Consider the following 23,038-nt stretch of genomic DNA (forward strand, 5'->3'; position numbering starts at 1 on the left):
TTTGTCAAGAGATTCAACAAAGATTTTCATTCTAACTTTCCAGAATTGATAATTCAAACCACAGAACATAGGTGGTCTGTTAATTGAAGCACCCTTTCCAAAAGGTAGTGTTTCAACCATTGAAAAAAGATTTTAGGATCAAACTTGAGTATTTTTCAAGTACCAAACTCTTGATGCCAATTGTTAGAATATGTGGCCTTAAACGAGAGGGGGGTGAATTGTTTAAAGGGGGTTTTCGAAAACTTTTTAAGCTAGAATGAAATCCTTTGCATGAAACCAGATTAGGAATTTAGTTAGCCAAGAAACAAAGCACAATTCAGCAAAGCACTAGAAAAACAATCGGTTGTTTCTACGAAACAATCGGTTGTTTATACCAGTAAAACAATAAAAACTGAATTTAAATGAGTTTAAGGGAAGAAAGAGATACACAAACATTTTATACCGGTGCACTCTTAAACCAAGAGCTACATCCAGTCCCTAGAATCCATTGGGCAATCCACTAAGCAATCAAATACAGATTACACACAAAACCACCAAAGAAGTGACCTTGAACCCCTCAAGAAACACACTTCCTTTGGCACAACACACACCAAGAATGTTGATCTTGACAACCTTAAGAGCACACAACACTCCTTGGCTTACAACACCAGAAATTACAAAGTATTCATAACGAATTACACTTGTTACAGAATGAACTGAAATCAATACAGATGTAATCCTATTCCACTCTCTCTTGAGAAAATCAAAGCTGAATAGTGAATTATCAAATCTTGAAAGCAATCTCTCTCAAATTGAAAAACTCAAATATGTTTTTCTTGTTTTTTATAAAACATTAACAAACTATTTAAAGCTTTCAAAGATTGGTCAAAGCATTTAAAACAAGAGTGCATTCAGTTTGAAAATCATTTAAAGCACACTCAACTAACAAAACAGATTTTGTTAGGATTTTCAAACAAAAAATCGATTGAAAGCACGAAACAATCGATTGTTTTGGGTTGACAACAAGTCAACCAACCAAAACAGTTTTCAACCTTTTCAAAAACACCTAAGATTAAAACAATCGGTTGTTTTTCACTTAGTTTGAAAAACACTTTAATCTTAAAAGATTTGAAAACACTTTAGCTTTAGATTCAACAAAGAGTGGATTACACAGATAAACTACCCAGATCCTATCCTAAACACAGCAGCAACTTCAGCCTTCCATCAAACACTAGGATTTGGATTCTTCAAAGCCTTTGATCACACTTGATTCAACAAGTACTAGGCTAAGAAACAGTAAAACATGTAAAGCAGTTTCAGTCTTAGAAACGTCGCACCTTTTCTAGGGTTCTTACCACCCTTTATATAGGTTGTAACTAGGTCAACTCCCTATCCCACGAGGATCTTTCCTTTAGTGGAATTAAGGTTACTGGTGAGGCATCTTGTGACGCGTTGCAAAAGCTTAGCGCAGCCGCGACACAAGATTTGCCTCTTCTAGAGTGCAAAATCTCTAACAGTATGGCCGCTAGGGTACCAACTCATGTACCAGCGCTGCGGGGCCATCTGTTCTATGGGTTCCTGATAAGTGCCTAATTTCAGTAATATTTCATATTAAAATATAGGCACTTATGAGGATTTATTGCTAATTTACATATAAAATAATCCCTAATTTATGAATTTATACCTTTTATAGTTTTTATGATCTTTATTTGAATAAGAGTATTTTATTCCCAAATTTGGTGTTAATTGCAGATTTCTAAGGAAGATTGGAGATTTGGATTAAAGATGAATGATTTGAGCTAAAAAGATAAAGATGGAAGGTCCCATAATGGAAAAAGATGCAAAAAAAGATTGAGCCTTTTTTATGTTTTATCATTTAGCCCATTAGCGCGACACAGGAAGCAACCTAACCCTAGAAAACTAGGATAAATAGAGGGTTAGAGGCTCAAATCTAGTGTGCGAGATTGAGAGGAAAACACCATAGAGTGAATTGTAACCAATTGGGAGAATGGAAGGCGCTAGAAGTATGCGTGGCTAATTCTACCATTTGGGATTGGGAGTAATCTGCTCAAACTCTTATGTATTGAGGTGATATTTTATATATTAATATTCAGTTCTTGATTGATTATTGGTATTGTTGTTTTACTTTTAATTTTCCGTGACAAATTGAGAATCTTAAATCTGACTGGGAGGTATTTTTAGGGTTCAGACCTAAACAACAATACTTAACATATTTGAGTGTTAGGAATAGACTTGAAATGTTAATTGTTATTAAACGTCTGAGCTTTGTTCTAAGTTGTTCTTATAATTATGCGATGGATCGATAGTTAGGGGACATTCTTAAGGATTTTATATGCGAGGAATCGATATAAATGATTTTTATACGGGCATCGATTTCAATCAAAGAACTTAATATTGACATGCTAATCAAAGAGTGAGAGAGATGAAACCTAATCCCTATTTTTCCAATTGAAACAACTAATTCTTTGTTTGTTTTCTTATTGATCATCGCCAACACAACCATTTTCAATACACTTTTAATTGTTTTGTTCTATATTTAGCGATTATTGTACTTGATAATTCATTGTTCCTTGTGGGATCGATATCCGTCCTTAGGGACAATTATTACTTCTGACAAAGCGGTGCACTTGTCGTAAAAAGTCATCAGTGCCCTAAGTATTCACGTGTCATGCATGCAGTCTACCCTTGGACCACCAATCTCTTCAGCCGATGTCCGAGGTTTGGCCAGTACAGATTCAGATAGACCTTCAATGACTCCCCCTCCCTTTGCCGCACGCTAAAAAGATCGTATAACATTGGGGGCTTCACCCAGTTGGTATAAAACTGCTCTCTAAACAACTTGGCGAATTGCACAAACGAAGTAATGTGGCCATTTGGGAGTCCACTGAACCACTGTACGATCGTACATGTAAAAGTACTCATGAACATCTTACACTGTATTGCGTTTGATCCTCCCGAGATGATCATTTGAGCATTGAACGTTGTAAGATGGGTCTCTGGATCCTCTACCCCCGTGAAAGTGATCTTGGGGGTCACGTAGTGCATGGGCACTGGTTCGAACATGATAGCCCGAGAGAATGGTTCGGCGTTGTCCCTTTCATGTAGACTCGCCTCCTATTCTCTTGGGGGTCGTCGGTCATGTTGCTGGAGATTCCTGCGTAACTCCTCGTGAGTTTTGCGCATTTCTTCCTGCAGCCTTTCTTGCTCCAACACAGACCGCTCATTGGCTTCTCGTAGCCTCTCCTGCTCTTGTCTCGACTGCTTGTTTTCCTCCTAGAGAGTCCTTAGGGTCTCCATGAGTTGCTGCAGTGTGGGAGCCTCACCACCATCTTGTCCCGTTGGTACTTGTCTCATGTTTCTCATCTTCGTCTAGAAACTTGAACTTAACTACGGATGTGGATGGGATCAAGTTTTAGCAGGCCCCACAGTGGGTGCCAAATGTTCTTGCCAGTTAACTTCTTCGTCGGTTGAACTAGGATGAACGCACCTCCTTTTGGGTTTGGAGTCACGTTTCTCTTAGCTGCTTCGAGTATGGCTCCATTGTGACAGAGGGCGCCCTACTTGTTGATGGCACTCTGACGCTCAAGTCAGTAAAGGCTCACAAAGTAGCAATAAAACTCGGTTTAGTGTGCAAAAACAGCGTACCTTCATTTGGGGTCTCAGGCCCCCTTTTATAACTGTACAAGCAACATGCAACAACTCTCATCTGAGAGAAACAAATCTTAACTGAAAATAAGCACATTTATCTTTTATCTCTAACAAAAAAAATGACCTACCACGTGCACCAATCATCTTCAGGTGCTAACCGCAGGCTAACATTTTGTTATAAATGCACGTCCCTATCTTCTTTAGGGTTAACAACAATTATCAACGGGTATTTACGTGTAGCAAACATGCAACAACAATATATCAACAAATATAATAACAAAGATTATAATAACTACTATTATATATATATCTACTAGCGCGGAAATAAGGGGTATCTCGTACAACAACCTTACCATGCGCTTTGGGACCTCCATCGAAATTGGGCCAGTCATATAAATCTTAGCTCAACCCAACAGTCGAGCTAACCTCTTACCTTTTTCGAGCTACTGTTCACATATACTAGAGTGCCGAGTTCTGTACAATACAGTAGGAAACTAAGTCGTGTTTGTTAGAATATATGGCCTTTAAACAAAAGGGGGGGTGAATTGTTTGAAAGAGATTTTCGATTACTTTTGAAGGTTTAATGAAACTCAGTGAAGAAATCCAAAAAAGGAACCAAGTTAGCCAAGAATACAATCTGTTTTAAAGTGAATCACAAAAAAACAATCGGTTGTTTCTTCGATTCAATCAGTTGTTTATACCAGTAGAATTTAAAACAACTTAAAAACAGAATCTAAAAGAGATCAGAGCAAGAGAAATGCACACAAGCAGTTTATACTGATTCACTCTTAAACCAAGAGCTACATCTAGTCCCCAGAAACTTCTGGGTTTCTACTATGCAACCAAAACAGATTACAACACAAACCACCAAAAGAGTGACCTTGAGCCCTTCAAGAAACACACTCCTTATGGCACAACAATCCAGAGAAATCAGAACACCCTCTGATTCTGCACTTACACCCAATTACAGAAATACAGTAATCAAGGAAGAAGAGAATAGAATACACCTGGGTATTACAAAGCTTAAAGACCAGAAGTACACCCCAATCCTATTCCACACACTTGAAAATCCAAAGCTTGAAGTGAATCTTGAAAACTTGAAATTCAATTTGCACTATGATTTCTCAAAACTGTTTTTTCTTACTTTCCAGAAGCGTATAATTAACTTTTTATACTCCAAAGAATAATTATAAAACATTTAAAACAAGAACCTATTCAGTTAGAAATCATTTAAGAGAGATTCACAAATCAAAACTGAATTCTATTAGGATTTTCAAAGAAACAAACGGTTGAAAACACGAAACAACCGATTGATTTAGTTTGACAGTTAAGTCAACCAAGTCAAACAACTTTCAAACTTTTTCAAAACCTTCTAAGAACAAAACAACCGGTTGATTGGATAAAACAACATGTTGTTTTTCACTTAGTTAAATAACATTCCATTTTAAGAAGGTTTTCAAATCAAATCAGTTATGGATTCAAGCAAGGAGTGGATTACACTTTAATCTACCTAAATTTCACCCATACACAACAACAACACCAGCCTTTCATCAAACACCTTGGATTTGGATTCTTCAAAACTCTTGATCAACCGTATTTTCCACATAGGAAACATGTTTTGGAGTATTAAATCTATTTTAAAATCAAAAAATTAGATTTTTTTCTAACTCTTTTCTTTTGATTTTATTGGGAAAAAAATACAACAATGGAGTAATTTGGCATCGAAATAACGTGAATGGATAATCTGTGAAAAAATTACAAAAATGGAAAAATCGTCCTGCAATAATAATGACGAATTCAGTATATTTTTTTGTAAATTGAAGTCGTCATTTCCTATGGTGACTTTAGTTAATTTTTTTTCTTTACTTTAATGTATTTTTATAAACTAAAGTCGTTATATCCTAGCGATATTAATTATAAAAAGAATTGACAAATTATTTTTATTCATAGTCGTCATTTATGAATACGTCTTTACTGATTTTCAAAATAAAAAATTGTCAATGTAGGTGACGACTTCTCCATTTCTGTAATTGTTTTCGCAAATTGTCCATTTACATTATTAGGTGCCAAATTGCATCATTGTTGTAATTTTTCCGATTTTCTTCTTCTACTCTCCCTTTCTCCTCTTGTCTTTATTGTCTTTGTGGATTGCAACAGCTTCGATGGTGTTACACTGGGAAAAGGAATCAACTAAGAAAAAAAAAAAAAAACAAAGTTAATTCACAACGCTTACCTTAACCTACTACTCAAGCATCTTAAATCCAAGATGCATAACATGTTTCAAAGCCACACTGAAGGTCACAACATATATTTATATTATGATTTTAACATAATTTGTGATTAACAACGAAAAGAAAACTGTTGATAGCCATTTTAGTATGAGTAACATATAAACTTGTATATTGTCACTAAAAATGTATAGGGATGGTAATGAAAAGTGGATCAAATCTTACTACTTTCCACTTGTGAGGTAGGTTAAATATCTAAGTCCATGAGTCCATATAATATCCTCTTGCATAGTCTCTAATTTATATGGATTAAAATGCAAACTGACTCATCTCATCCCACAATTTATTTTATTTTTTTAACATTTTATGTGTTGAATATAATTCAATATTTTTATTTATTATTTTATTAATATTATATATTTATAACTATAAATCTAGATTTTATTTGTAGTCCATTTTAATTTTTCTTCATAATATATTTTTATAAGATACACAATTTGGAATTAAAAAATTAAAAAAAAAACCTTTAACTTTTTTAATTCATATGAGTTAATCCACGAATCTCATGTGAATAAGTTTGTTCCTACTCAAGCAAAAGTGAAACAGTTTATATTTCCAACCCTAAAAATTATACATAATAACAAAATCATTAAATAAAAATCAATTTTAAAGACTAAAAATAATTAGTTATTATATTGACTAAAGTAAATATTATTTTAGAGATTAAAAAACTTATTGGTATCTATATTAGTTTATATTATTAATAAATAGTTTCTAAATTGGTATATAATAATTAACTGCCAAGATTTTAGCTACCAACTTTAGAATCTAAATAATTGGTTACTAAAATATTAATATTTAATTAGATAACAATTTAAAAATTATTTATCAATAATATAAATTAATATAGATACCAATAACTTTTTTAGTCTCTAAAATAATATATAATTTAGTTATTTGTTGTCTCTAAAAGTTAGTTTTTATTTAATGATTTTTAGTAATGATATTTGTTAATGAAAAGGGATAATTTAGTTAATATAGATATTTTGTTTCAGGTATGATACAAAGAAAGGAAGCTAGAGAGGATGGTTTAGAAGAAAGGTAGAAAATGAAAGAGACATTGATGTATGAATCCATGAATTTTCCTTGGTGTAGCCCTCACCTCTCCATCAAATAGACTATGCAAAACATTGTACAAAGAAGTCAAATTTGATTAAAGTAATGTTTGGTAAATGATTAGTGGAGGAAGAGAAGAAGAAAACACAGCTTTTGTTATGATAATGCCTCGTTGAAATCTCACCAAAATCAACCAATCATTAATATATATTTGCTCATAACAATAAACAATATTAATAATAATAATACATTGCGTCACATAATTATTATCATTCTATATTTACATCTACCTATAATTATTACTATAACACTTCTTCATTAAAAAAAGCCAGACAAGAATAAGAAATTGACTCATCATATAGGGAAGTATGTATGAAGGAACCATCACGAACCATCGTCAATTAAGGAATGATGACGTTGGCCTTTAACAATTACTCACATTTGCACCTTCAAAATTACTTAAACATATTACTAAAATAAGAGAATTCATGTGGGTTTAACTATAGAAAACTTTTCTTTCACTTTTACCATTTGAAGGAAAATAAATGTGTCAAATTAAAGAAAACAAAACGTAAATTGTTATCATTATATAAAGCCTGTAGAATCAAGGTCGGAACATAGAAGGGTGATCAATCTTTCTTATAAAATAAAAATAAAAATCACATAAACTTTACTTGAAAACGTGAAAGCTATAATTAGTTGCTTCTCAATTAATATGAAAAATGGTATCACAAGGAAGGACCAAAATGATAAAAAGAAAAGTTGAAAAGCTTGTGGGGGGAGTTACCCCCAACACACCCTAAAAAAGTGGATCCACCCCTCACTATTACTAGTGTCTCATACAAATGATTCTAAAACATTTATGGTTAAAATCATTCCAAACCTCAAGCCATTAACAAATTTAATGCATTAATTTTTTTAACCAATGCCCTTCAAAGCTGAATTCTTCTTAATTCATATTCATATATCTTAGCTACTATAGATAATTTTCTTTAAAAAGTTAATTCATATTTAATTTATACATAAGTTAATTCTAATTTATAAATAACCTTTTTTTTTTAAAAAAATGGTTGCAAAGAAACATACATATATGATAATCTAATAAACAATGACATTGATTGATCCTTCAATTAACCTATTGGTGTAAAGATATATAACTCCTCTCCATGTACAAAAAAACCCTAGTTCTCCATGAGAACCCAAAATCCAAAAGCGTCTCATCTCCTAAAAGGAAAAGGGTTATGGTATTAGACAAGAACCTAGAACTAGGTCATACCCTATGCTTTGCTTTTAAAAATGACTAGAAGTAGAAGGGCAAAGTGCTGTAACATAGGTAAAGAGTAGGTTCAGGTGCTATGGAGGTAGTTAGTAAGAGCCTTTTGAACTTCATGAAGAGCAAAGTTTTTGTGCCTAGAAGTGAAAGAGGGATTAAATAAAAGCTTGGTGGTGGTAAAATAATGAGTTTTCAAAACCAATTTTTTTTCTTATCTTTGTATTAAATAATAGGATCTTCATTCAATAAATTTATTAAATACGTGATAAAGATATAATTATAAAAATGGAAAAATATTATTAACATAATTACAACTTTAAAACTAAAATCACACCGTTTCAATAATTAATAATAAATTGCATATAATTGGTGCGAGGCATCTGAGCCATACGTTTTAGCGTTGCAACAGAAGATCTGGTCCGTTCAAATCCACCTCGATATTTTCGAAGCTCTAAAAAGCTTTCATTATGCGTGTCGTCAGATTCAGTTTCGAAAAACAAGCCAACGTTGCATATGCATGCAATTACCATAACTTCCCTAGTTTTCGAGGAAACGCAACAGAAGATAAGGGTAAAACTGGAAACTGAAAATTATGGAAAACCAGTTATCCCAGTTTACCTTTTTCTGTGTCTCGTTGGTCTCCGTAAAAACAAAAATATTATATAAAAAGGAAAATAGCTCTCCTAGCTGTCACATAACTCGCGTTTGGAGAGCGTGGGAGCACTTGCTTTCAAGGTCAAATAAATTTATAGCATGGTGATTTTTATTTTTACAAGTTTAATAATTTTTATTTGTATTAAATTTGGATGTTTTAATTAAATTATTTTTAAAATATTTTATTTTATTGATTGTTCAAAATATTTTTGATTTGTTTAATTAATCATTATTTTTATTTTTCCATCTTCAATTATATATTTAACATTTAGTCATATATTATTTTTCTCTTTCAACTCACGAATTATTTTGTGTCTTCTTTTTTCAATTTTTCCCAAATCATAATTTTTTTCTTAAATAGTGAAGAAACTAGTTGCTCTATAAATTATAGAAAATTAAAAATACTTAAATTGATGAAATATTTAAAATTAAATTAAATTATTTTATAAAAATTGTTAAGATAATAGTAACAATTTAACAAAATCTTAATACAATTTTTTTTTAGTTTTATTAATTATATTTGAGGCAACTAACATATTGCTGGAAATCATCCAACATCAAAATCATTGGTTAAGAATGTAGAAGAATACAGAGCATAGATGAACTCTTATAATTAAAAAGTTTTTTTTTCTTCTTTTTAGGTAAAAGTTATATAAAGTAGTGTAGGTTTTATTTGGACTTTTTTTGACTAATTTTTATGGATCATATGTTAGGCCTAGCAAATTAGGGTGTAAATAGGAAAGATGATTGTAGTTAAGGTTAGAATTGGGTCTCTTGGGACTCAATTCAACCCTAGGTCGTCTAGGGTTCCCAAATAAGTGTCTAGAGTAAAAAGAAAATATATGGAGTGGCTAGGTGGAAGCATGGGACGACCAAGCCTAGCATGGAAAGCATGATGAGTCAATCTAATTATAGACAAGGAAGACATGAAGGTCCATATTGTTAAAATATATGGCTTTAAACGAGAGGGGGGTGAATTGTTTAAGAGAGGATTTTGAAAACTTTTTGAAGATTAACAAAATTCTTTGTATGAATCCAGAACAGAAATCAAGTTAGCCAAGAACTAGAGCAATAAAACAACAGAAAAACAATCAGTTGTTTCTGCGAAACAATCAGTTATTTATACTAGTAAAAGTAAAAACAAAATTTAAATGAGTTTAAGGGTAAGAGAAAGATACACCAACAGTTTATACTGGTTCACTCTTAAACCAAGAGCTACATCCAGACCCCAGAAAACCACTGGGTAATCCACTAAGTAATCAAACCAGATTACAACACACAATCAACCAAAGTAGTGACCTTGAACCCTTCAAGAAACACACTCTCTTTGGCAAGTCACACACCAAGAGTATTGATCTTGACCACCTCAAGAGCACACAACACTCCTTGACAACACAACACCAGAAATACAGAAGGTTGAGAAGAGATTACCCTTGTTTACAAAACAATCTGAAATCAATACAAATGCAATCCTATTTCACTCTCTTAGAAAACCCAAAGCTTTGATGTGAATGTTCAAATCTTGAATCAACACTTACACAACTGAAAAACTCAAATTTGTCTCTCTTTCTTGTTTGAAAACATAAACAAACTATTTATATTTTCCAAAGATTGGTCAAAGCATCTAATGAAGGAGTGTATTCAGTTGGAAATCATTTAAAGCACATTCAACCACCAAAATAGAAATTTTTAGGATTTTCAAAGAAACAATCGGTTGAAACCATGAAACAACCTATTGTTTGGTTTGGCAGTTAAGTCAACCAAACTCAAATAATTTTAAACCTTTTCAAAAACTCCTAAGAGTAAAACAACCGGTTGATTCGACAAAACATGTTGTTTTTCACTTAGTTTAAAAAATACTTTATTTCAAAAAGGAATTAAAACACATTAGTTTAGATTCAACAAAGGAGTGGATTACAAATAAAACTACCCAGATCCCTCCCAAAACACAGCAGCAACACAGTCTTGCATCAAACACATAGGATTTGGATACTTCAAAGCACAATTTGAATTCTTCAAAGCACTTGATCACTCTTAATCAACAATCTCCCCCTATTTGATGAAGACAAATCCCTGGTTACTTGTGTTGGTCTTTGTTTGAATCTGAAGCAGCACTTGCAAAGCAAAACTTATGCAAACCAGAGTATCTTTAACAGTAGGTTAGAATAGCGCATTAACTGGTTTTCTGCATAAACCTTAGAACAGAAAAACCAGCCAAAAACCAAGTTAAAAACATCAGCAGTAGCAGTAGAAATTAAACAACATTCAAACGAATCAAACAGATCAGAGTTTGGCAACACAAAACCAAATATTCTCCCCCTATTTGTCTTCACAAATAGACTTTAGAAAGAGATAAAACATAATAGTTCAGAATAAGGAAATACAAAGAAAGAAAACAATAAAGCCTTGACAGACTAGCTTAACAATTGGTTGTTTCGACAGATCAACCAGTTGTTTTTCTTCAGTCTTCTTTTCCATACTGCAACTCAAAAATTTGATTCTGAACAGCTTCAATTTGTTCATCAAGCGTTTGAAACCTTGTATCCATCTTTGGAATCTATTATCAAAGTTTTAAAAGTTTGAAACACAAAGATCATGAAGGTTCCTTTGATTTTCCGCAAAGCCATCTAGCCTATTCACCATGTAGCTCTCAAAGGAAGTCATTGAAGGAGTCCCATCTCCTTGATGTCCAACACTTGTCCCAACACCAAAATCAATTGTAGGTTGTTCTGCACCTGGAAGCTCCATATCAGCACCTTCAGCATCCTCGTGATGTTCTTCACCATGTTCAGCATGAAGGCTACTTGAGGAACCACCATGTTCACCATCCTTTCTTACCCATCTTCCTTTTGATCTTGGTAAAACCCATCTTGCTTAGTGAACCATTGTTTACTTCAAGTGTTGATTTCACCAACTCAGATGTTTCATCCTCAAGATTCACTTCAAAATAGAGTAAGAACTTAGAAATCAAGACAGCATAAGGATAATGGTAATCACTTAACCTCATAGATTTTTGCATGTGCTCCTTGATTATATGAATCCAAATGATCTTGACTTTGTTCATGATGCAATAGATATAGACAAGATCTTCTTTAGTTAAAACAGAATGGTTGCTCCCTCTAGGTGTTAGAATCCATGTAACAATGAGAGTTAACAACCTTTCATTTAACTTCAAACCTCCAACAAAACAAGTCCTTATTTGAGTTTGAGGATTCTTCAAACAGCTTCTATAGTACTGAACTTTGTTGAAGTTTTCCACCACACCAATGTTTCCTTTATTGATTCTCAGCCCAGATATTTCAAACCAGTTACAATAGCCCATACATCATGGGTAATCTCCATATCTACACCCTTAACATGAGAAACAAGATTATTACCTTCAAACTTCAAATTTGTGTAGAAAACCAGAATTAGATCCGAATATATGTTCCCCTTCATCTCCAAGAACCTTCTTAGCAGTTGTTCTTTGAGAAGGCTTCTCACTTCATCTAGCTTTTGACTCTTCAACCAACTAAACGAGACAACTTTGGGGTTGTTTATCACTTTTCTACTTGTTTCAAAGCGATACTTCTCAATCAATTCATCATCTCCTGAAAACTAGCCCTCAAGACGTCCTCCTGATCTCACAGCCCTGGTTTTAATTCTCTTTGATGTAGGAGGAGTGGAATCCATGAAAACAAAATGAGAAAAAGGCACACACACAAGGAGAAAAGAGATGTAGCAAGAGATTAGCCAATGGGTTGTTTTTGTGAAGGAAAACAACTGCAACATATTTTTATAGCAAAACAAAATCCCTCTTTGATCTTTTGGTGGTAGTGGGTTTCAGTCTTCAAGGTAAAAACTGGTCCAAGCCTTGCACAGAAAACGTCAGTCCAGAGCAGAAAAACACATGGTCATCATATGTGACTTTGACTAGTCATAAAGGCACTTGAATTTCCAAGATATGGAATATATTCCTTTTAATGACAAGATGTAACTTCCTTCAGAGCCAGATCAGACTTTAAAGACAGTGTTTTATTGACTCAAAATCCCTTTAAGATTGAAATCTGTAAAAGATAGAATTTATAGATAAATTAAATCAATTCTTCATAGTGCTGTCAGAGAAGAAACAATCGGTTGTTTCGAGGAAACAATCGCTTGTTTTTCTGCAACAATAACAGAGTTTGTATTTTTAGCAGAAACTGTGAAGTGTTTAAAACAGATGCATTTTTTCTTATGTAGATGAAGAAATTGATATGAATTTATAATTGAAAAGTAGAGATAGGGAAGGTCTTATCCTTTTGTTATGAAGTTCCTTCAATGAGTCATTGTTTGTGATCAAGAATGCTTACTTTGCCTTTCAAGATATCTTGGACTGGTACATACCCTTAATTCAGTTCCAGTTATACTCCTTTTCTTCCAAGGACTTGATCAGATAACTCAGGACTTCATGTTTCTCTAGTATCCCTACATCATAATGAATTCAAGCAACAAGATTTGGTGCCCTTACAAATGTGGATTCTTCTGATTTATCTTTATCATTTGAAACCTCACAACCTTTGGGAATCCATTGTAAAATACCTTTAGGAACAAAATATTTCCTAATTTTACAGAATGTAACTGAGTGGCCTCTTTTCATGTAATAAAAGCATGTAACAACCGGTTGTTTCGATCTTTCAATCGGTTGTTTTTCTGGCACTTTTGAAAAAGGCTTTGAAATCCCATTTTTCTTGTTTTGAGGATAAAATCCCAAACCAGATTTTCCAAAAACACATTTTTGGGATGCTAAGATAGTTTCAAAGTTGGATTTACCCTTTGAAAGTTTATCCACATTTTTTACAAGATAGTGGACTTTACTTTCAAGAGTTTTACAATTTTCACAAACTTTAAAGTTACACAAATGAGAAGAGTTTTTGCAATGCATTTCAAGATTTTCAAAATCATTTTTTTACTTTTCCAATTCTTCTTCAAGTGTCTTGACTCTATTTTCAAGCTAGTTATTTAACCCTTTCAATTGGTTGTTTGAGAGAGCCAATCGATTAGCTTCTTCATGAGTTTCTTTAAAAGCTTGAAGAAGTTGGCTATAATTTCCAGCACTTAAGGAAGCACAAGAACTTACACTGCTTGAGCTGCTTGAATCATCTTCTCCTTCTACCCTTAAACAAAGATTGGCTTTTTCATCTTCACTTGATGAGGAGACTTCGTTTTCATCCCAAGCAATATATGCTCTTTTTTATTTCCCTCTCTTTTCCTTATTACTTGTCTTCTTTTCATTGCCTTCTTTATTTGGGCAATCAGCTTTTATATGCTCTTGTTCTCCACAACCAAAGCAAGTATAATTGTTAGAATTGAAATCACTAGTTTTCTTGTTTCCATACCTTTCTTTGTTTGATTCTTTGTTGCGATTTCTCTTCAAGAATTTGCTGAACTTTTTGGACAACAAGCTTAGATTTTCTTTCTCACTTGAATCTTGCTTCTTCTTGTGCTTGGCAGCTTTCAGGCAATGTTCCTTACATGCTTGTCCTCACTCTCTTGAACATTGAGTCTATTCATCTCCAACTCATGTTCTCTAAGCTTACCAAACAAGGAAACCGTAGTTAAGGATGTTAAGTCCTTTGATTCAGAGATTGTCGTTACCTTAGGTTGCCAAGATCTATCAAGACACTTGAGAATCTTGATGTTTAGTTCCTCTTTATCAAAGGTTTTCCCAAGGCTCATTAGATGGTTGATGATGTGAGTGAACCTCTTTTGCACTTCAACAATTGATTCTCCCTTGAGCATTCTAAACATCTCATACTCTTGTATTAAAGTATGTTTCCTAGCTCTCTTCACATCATTTGTTCCTTCATGGGTGACTTCAAGAGTATCCCACATTTCCTTAGCGGATGCACATTGTGAGATCCTGAAAAATTCATCCGAATTCAAAGCAGAGGTTATGATATTCTTGGTAATGTAATCAAACTTGGCCTTTTTATTTTTCAGCATCAGTCCATTGGGACCAAGGTTTTTTAATAAAAGATCCATCCTTTTCAAATTTAGGAATAAAAGGGTCATTTTCAATTACATCCCAAATTCCTTTATCAAGAGATTCAACAAATATTTTCATTCTAACTTTCCAAAATTGATAATTCAAACCATAGAACAGAGAGGTGGCCTATTAATTGAGGCACCCTCCCCAAAAGGTAGTTTTTCAGCCATAGTGAAAAGAAATTTTAGGATCAAACTTGAATATTTTTAAAGTACCAAGCTCTTGATGCCAATTGTTAGAATATATGACCTTAAACGAGAAGGGGGTGAATTGTTTAAGAGAGGTTTTTGAAATTTTTTTGAAGATTAACAAAATTCTTTGTATGAATCCAGAACAGAAATCAGGTTAGCCAAGAACTAGAGCAATAAAACAGCAAAGCAGCATAAAAACAATCGGTTGTTTATACCAGTAAAAGTAAAAACAAAATTTAAATGAGTTTAAGGGTAAGAGAAATATACACCAACAGTTTATACTGATTCACTCTTAAGCCAAGAGCTACATCGGTTGAAACCACGAAATAACCGATTGTTTGGTTTGGCAGTTAAGTCAACCAAACTTAAACAATTTTCAACCTTTTTAAAAACTCCTAAGAGTAAAACAATCGGTTGATTCGACTAACAACAGGTTGTTTTTCACTTAGTTTGAAAAATACTTTATTTAAAAAGGGATTTAAAACACATTAGCTTTAGATTTAACAAAGGAGTGGATTACAAATAAAACTACCCAGATCCCTCCCAAAACACAACAGCAACACAACCTTGCATCAAGCACATAGGATTTGGTATTTCAAAGTACAATTTGAATTCTTCAAAGCACTTGATCACTCTTGATTAGCACATATGTCATTTTTTCAACGAATAGGATTTTCCTCGAATGAAGAGAAGTCACTTATCAACCTCTAATTTGAGAGAATTTGCTCTAATGAGAGGAGGTCATTTGTTATCATGAGAGTGTAGAATTTTTAGGGTTAAAATTTGAACAATGGTTGCCCTTAGCACTATAAATAAGTGTGCTAAGCCTGTTATAAATTCAATTCATAAGAAATTTATGTCAAAATGTTGTCTCACTTACTCAATTTTATTTTATGTTAGCACCAATTTGCATGTCTAGTTTAGGACTCTTTAGAAGTTGACCTCACATTTTCTAAACCTCTACTTTCATACACCAAAATCACCTTCCTAATCTGGTTTCTACCTTGACACAACTTCTTCTGCATTGCCTCCATCAAATCAACATTATAAACTCTAAAACAAACAAGAATTCAAGATTGGTTTGCATCACATGTATTTGCTATTTAGTAATTATGATATGTGTTTATCGAAAGAAAACTTTAACATGTAATTAACTTAAAAACAACCATTAAAATATTAAATTTACCAAAATAAACAGGAAAGTGTAAACTTCCTTTAAAGTTAATTTGCATATTAATGTTTTTTCTACACTATTGGTGTAGTGGTTAAATTTGTTTATGCATACTCATAATACATGTATTCAATTTCTTTCTAGAAGAAACTGTTAATAATATATTGATTAAAGTAAAAAATCATAATTATTTTTCCTTTCATTAAACACACATAACAAATACTAAAAAGAATTCAGATAATAATTTTTTATTATTATACTAAAAATATATATATTAATAATTATTCTATACAAATTTACCCTAAAAATTATATCATCGACTATTTTCAAGATATTTAGATTATCAAGAAGCTGAAATTAAATTTTGGTATAGAATAGTCTGATATCTAAATTTAATTATTATGATTCCATTTTGCTAGGTCACTTTTAATTTTAATAAGAGAATATATGTATATATATAATGTTTACATTTATTAATAATTTATTTAATTATTGGTGTTTCAAAAAAATAAATATTTTTAATTCTTATGACCAAATCTTATTTAAATAAACATGAATTAAGTTATTATTAACTACTTAACTTATATTAAAATATAATAATTAAGTATTTATTAATTTTATAAATAAAACAAATGGCAAGTGAATATATATTTTTTAATTTAGCTTAATTTAAGTAGATACAAGAACTTACGAATACACATTTACAAACTTATGCCGGTGCATCTTCATTTCATTCTCAGGGTTTTGTTTGAAACTGAAAAGAGTCACAACACTTTACTTTTTTTTTTTCACTTTTTAAGTTATTTTCTGTTTCGCCAAAAAAAGTGTGTTATTTTGGTAAATTCTTGGGTTTACTATCTTCATGCTTGCTGATTTATTTATTTTTTTGAATTTTTACTTTTAGTTTTTAATCAAAATTTGATTTATTTTGTTTCTTAAATTTTACATTAACGTTTTTGTTTTTACTGTCAAGAAATAATAACAATAAGTAATGACGTAATAGCAACGTTAATAACTCAATAATTTTAATATGTGATTTAGGAGAAATATGACAGTATCATATCTATTTTTTTAAGATAAATAGTAATTGATGACTAATTAAAAATATAATTTATTAAAAAAAGTATACATTAGTTGCAGTTTAAGAGAACATTAACTTTTTTTTTTCATTTGTATGACTTAACTTTTAATTACTTTAAATATACACATTTATTATGATGTAAAATAAAAAAGATATAATTTTTTTTGCAAATATTTAATTAAAATCAAGATAATTTATGCCATTTTTTTATTTTTCTATAAATAATACCTTAAATACTTACGGTGTGTTTGTTGGTAAAGATAGACAAGAAAAGCACGAAAAATAGAAAATCAATTAAAATAACAAATGAAACAATTTTTTTTTTTACATTTTTTTTATAATTGTGAAGATTTGTGAAAAAAATATCACTGTTATAAAGATATATATAATAAAATATGTATTCATCGATTATGAATATATATTTTATTATATATACATTTATAATTATTATATTACATATATATTATATTTTTTTATATTATTAATTTATTAATATTAATATTATAATAAAATAAATATAATTATTTATATAATTTAATATAATATAAATAATTATTATTGTTATTAAAATAATAACAAATATTAATTAGCATATAAAATGATCGTTAAAATAAATAATAAATAATAAATTTGTGAAATAAAATTAAATAATAGTAACAATAATAAATTAAAATTATTAAATAAAACTATTATTTTTTATTTAGTTAAAATTAATTTATATCTATCAAATCAATCACAATTTTTCATAAATTTTCTTTACACTTTTCACTCTATTTACTTAATTCAACCAACCTCGCATTCATCTCACTTTAAATTTACCCCTTCAAATTCACTTTTAAACTCAAATAAAGTGTATAATATTTGTAATTTGTAATATTTGTAAGGTTTAAAACCTAGTTTTATAATTATGTACGAGTAAGAAATTTATTTTAATTAATATTATTATTTATTATTTTATTTTATTTTATAAATTAATTTTAAATATTATTATTATTTGAATATTTAAATATTTATATTATTAATATTAATAATATTTTTATTATTTTAAATATATAAATGCATTTATATTATTATTAATTATTTTATAATTATATTATTATAATTAATTATATTATAAAATTCATATATATAAACGATTATGTATAATATATCGATTATGTAGATAAATTGTATAATATAATTAACTTTTTCATTTTTATTACTATATATTATTTTTATTTTATTATAAATATATATAATATTTTTTTTTTCATTATAAATATATTTAATATTTTTATTTTGTAATATAATTAATATGGGAAAAATGTTTTTTACATAACTTTAATTATTCTTTATTATATATGATTGATAATTGTAAGGATCTAGAAAAATAGTCTTAGAGTAAAAGTGGTACAATTAAAATAGCTCCTTTATATTTTATTATTAAAATGAAAATATTACATAAATAGAAAATCCAGGTTTCATTTTAAAAGAACCACAGTCTCCCTTTAGAAGTTTTTTTTTCTTTCTTTCTCTACCTTCCTTCTAAAATTCTAACCTCCTCGTTCACCAGTTTGACAATCAGAGTCCGCCGTTGGACTTTTGACAGTGATTTCTACAAATCTGCCTAATCATAATCTTAGATAGAGTAAGTTCATTTTTTCCCTTTTTCTTTGAGTTAGTTTTCAAATGTTAATCTTAGCTTCAGTATAGACATTGCATGTGAGGTTTCTAGCTTTAGGATTAGTCCCTGGTAGCTCAGAGTTCTAGTAATGTAGTTTGATTTTTTATCAGGATTTTGTGGTGTAGGTTAGGTCATCCTTAAATTTTTGTAAGACCTTAAGCTTTTTATGAGTACTTGCTCAAAAGCTCAAGTAAGGGAAACTAATCTTATTCTTTTCAATAGAATTCTATATTAGAAGATCTGGATATGGGGGTGACGTGGTCACCAATTCCAATTTTTCTTACAGGATTGTCTCTTTCAGAGTAAAATAGTATATTGACTGAAATGGTTGATTTTGAATATTATATATTGATTTTGATGTGAATAAGTTATTGAAAATGTTTGAATGAAAATATAAATGAGTTGAATTGTATTTTATGATATAGTTAAAGTTAAGAAATTTTGAGTATTGTTTTTTTATTCTCAATGACTTTGATTCTCAATTTGGGTTGACTTTGATTCTCAATTTGGGTTTTATATGTTTGATAGATTTGGGTTGAAAATATGAAAATTGGCATATTTATGCAGTTTTAATCTACAACTCTTGCTTAAGCTAGCTTGAGACAATGAGTTTCAGACTTATTTTCGCTCAAACAAGAGGGAATCTCGCTCAAGCGAAAATGGGGTGAATTTTGAGGCCCTCTTGGGTTGATTTTCGTTCAAGAAAGGAGATTTTCGCTCAAGCAAGACCCATTCTCACTCAAGAAAGCAAATTTTCTCTCAAGCAAGTAAAAAAAACTTAATTTTTTAATATTTCTTTTGAGAATCTAGTTTATTATTTTTTATTGTTTTAAAATAAAAATAAATTTTTTATTTAAAAATATGATTAAAAGTAATTACTTATGGGTTTAAGTGAATTTTGGTGATATAACTGGATTATTTTAGAAAGTTCATATGTGATGTGATTATTGAATGTGTGTTAATGTGTTACATGAAGTATGGAATGATGTGAAAGTGTGATCAAGACATCGTATTTTTAGGAAAGAAAATATCGTATCGATACTGTTATTAGGGTGTATTGATTTGTGAGCGTCTTGTGAATGAGACGATCCTGACTCTACTTATATAATAGAATCACATAAATGAAGTTGGTGAGATTTGAAGGATGTTCATATGAATTTGTCTGTGGTTTGAAATATAATTTGGTCTTTCAGGTCATATGAATTTACCTTGTCACATGAGATGATGGGAGATTGAGATGATTATGCTCATGGTTGTGTGGACTCACAACGAGTAGTATGACATGTACATGTCTGGATGCTAATTTCAGTACACGAATATTTCAGAAGTAGAGTCAAATGTCTATGTATTGTGAGTCAGTAGAAGTCTGACATGGGAATGATGAATTATAAATTATGATAAACACTTGATGGTTTTGTGAGAATGTATGAGAACTGATGACTTTATGTTGATATTTAAAGTTATATTTATATTAAAAGTTTTAAAAATAGCTAGTTTACCGTGCATTGTGTTTTATTTTCTTTAATTCGTGATGATCGTGTATTTACACGGAAGAAGATGATAATACAGGTGTAGAGCTCCTCAGCGAGCAACTTCTTGAGGATAATAATATTTTATTTTATTTTGAATATTTAGTTTTAATCTTACGTAAATATTTAAAATCTCTATGAAGAGAGATATATTTTAAAATACAAGAGTTGTATATGTTTAAATATTTATTTTGATATTTCATACCAATTATGTTTATTATATATAATAAAATAGGAATGTTACAACAATCAAACTTATAAATAAAACATAATAATAAAAAATTCTTAAACAAGTTAAAAGTAATAATTTTTTACTTTTATGCTTTTGGTTATATTCACAAACTTATTTTTAAAATTCACTACAAGAAAATTATCAAATAGAAATCAATTTTTAGATACCAAAATAATTAGTTGCAATAGTAACTAAATTAGAGACCATATTAGAAACTAAAAAAAAATTGGTTTCTAAATTAGTTTCTATTATTGTTAAATGGTTTCTAAATTAGTATCTAATTAGCAACCAATGTTTTAACTACCAATTATTTAGATTCTAAATTTGGTAGCAAAAATCTTGGTTGCTAATTAGATACCAATTTAGAAACCATTTAACAATAATAGAAACTAATTTAGAAACCAAAAATTTATTTAATTCCTAAAATGGTCTCTAATTTAGTCACTATAGCAACTAATTATTTTTTGTATCTAAATTTTTTTTTATTTCATGATTTTTTTTAGTAGTGATTGAAGTTGTGTAAATTTGTGTATTCTTTTATTTTTTAAAATTAGTTATATTTCAAAAATTAGAAAATGAAATTAATAGACTTTTACTTGCTTTCATATTATAATATTATTATTTTGCTTGAAATTAGTATTTGAACCTATAGACTTTTACCTTTGTAGTTAAATTTATTAATACCAGCGGATATTGTGCTGGTCTAATCATATATTTTTTTTATCATTATCATACATTATACATGTATTTATATTTATTAAAATAAATTATAAATTTATACGTTAATTATGATATATTTTGATGTTATTTTTTATTTGTTATGATAAATTTAATGACGAGAACGAAGAAAAAAGAAAATATTTGTTTTAAACACAAATTGTCTTTTAAAAATAATTAATTATAAATATATAAAGTTTAACACAAGTATTTCTGTACAAATAATTATATTAACATAATATATAAATATTAATATTTATAAATATAGTTATTAATAAAAGAGATATACGGAATTATTTATAAGGTTTAAAGTACGACTTTTTAGATTTTAATATTTATAAATATAGTTATATATATATTAATTATAAATTATTAATTTTTTAAGATAAATAAATATGTTATAACATTAAATATTAAACTAAATACAAAATTTCCAGTTTAATTAGTTAATGATTTAGCAAAATGTAATGTCAAGAGGTTCAATTGAACAATGAGTAGACTACTGTAGATTTAATTCTTACTGATCCTGCCTGTTGACCAGAACGCTGGAAGCTGCCTCGTCAAAGGATCGACGTGCGCACCGCTTCAAGCTTCCGTCCTTCTTCGAGATCCACCTCAAGAACCTGCAAGAGAACAGAGTGGCGCCGCTGCGGCCGATCGCACTCCAACGCCCAAGTCAGTGACAGAACCACCAAATACTAAAAGCAAGAACACTCAAGAAAACTCAAGGAACCGTGCAATGTTCTCTCTCACAGGAAGCTCTAGAACTCACAAGCGTAAAGAGTATAATCTGAACGTGCGTACCTCAGAAAGTTCGTTGAGAACTCTTATATACCTGGTCACTTTCTCTCTCCTGGCAGTTACAGACCTGGACACGTGGCTCGCATCCAGTCGTACACGTGCCATCATCTGGAGCCTCCTTGACTTGGGCGCTGCTTCTGACTCTCCTTTTGGCTAAGTTACTTATGCATGGTTCTGCCCAGTGCATGGCTAACTTAAGAGTGCGATCTCTACTGGAACGGGCGAGTTAGGGTGCTCTCGTTCAACCCTTCTCTTCACCGCTTCAGCCTTCAATCTCGCCTCTTCCCTGACCTCATCCAGTAGATCCAGGTTCAGCCTTCTCTCTTCATTCGAGTCTTCCTCTACAAAGTTCTGGAATCTCGGCGAGCTCTCCTGGATCTCTACTGGAATCATCGCGTCACATCCATAGACCAAGCTGAACGGGGTCTCATGGGTTCCTGACTGCTCAGTGGTATGGTACGCCCAGACTATACGGGGTACTTCCTCAGCCCAGCTTCCCTTGGCTTTCTCTAGCCTTCTCTTCAATCCTCTCAGCAACACCCGATTAGCTGACTCCACCTGGCCATTTGTCTGAGGGTGCTCGACGGATGCGAACACTTGTTGAATTCCCACCCCTTCGCAAAGCTTCTTCAACAAATGGCTTGTAAACTGAGTCCCATTGTCCGACACCAGGCGCTTGGGCACTCCAAACCGGCACACAATGTTCTTCCACACGAAACCTTCGATC

The sequence above is a fragment of the Phaseolus vulgaris genome, chromosome 10, assembly GCF_051622355.1.
Source record: "Phaseolus vulgaris cultivar YP4 chromosome 10, ASM5162235v1, whole genome shotgun sequence".
Lineage (NCBI taxonomy): Eukaryota > Viridiplantae > Streptophyta > Magnoliopsida > Fabales > Fabaceae > Phaseolus > Phaseolus vulgaris.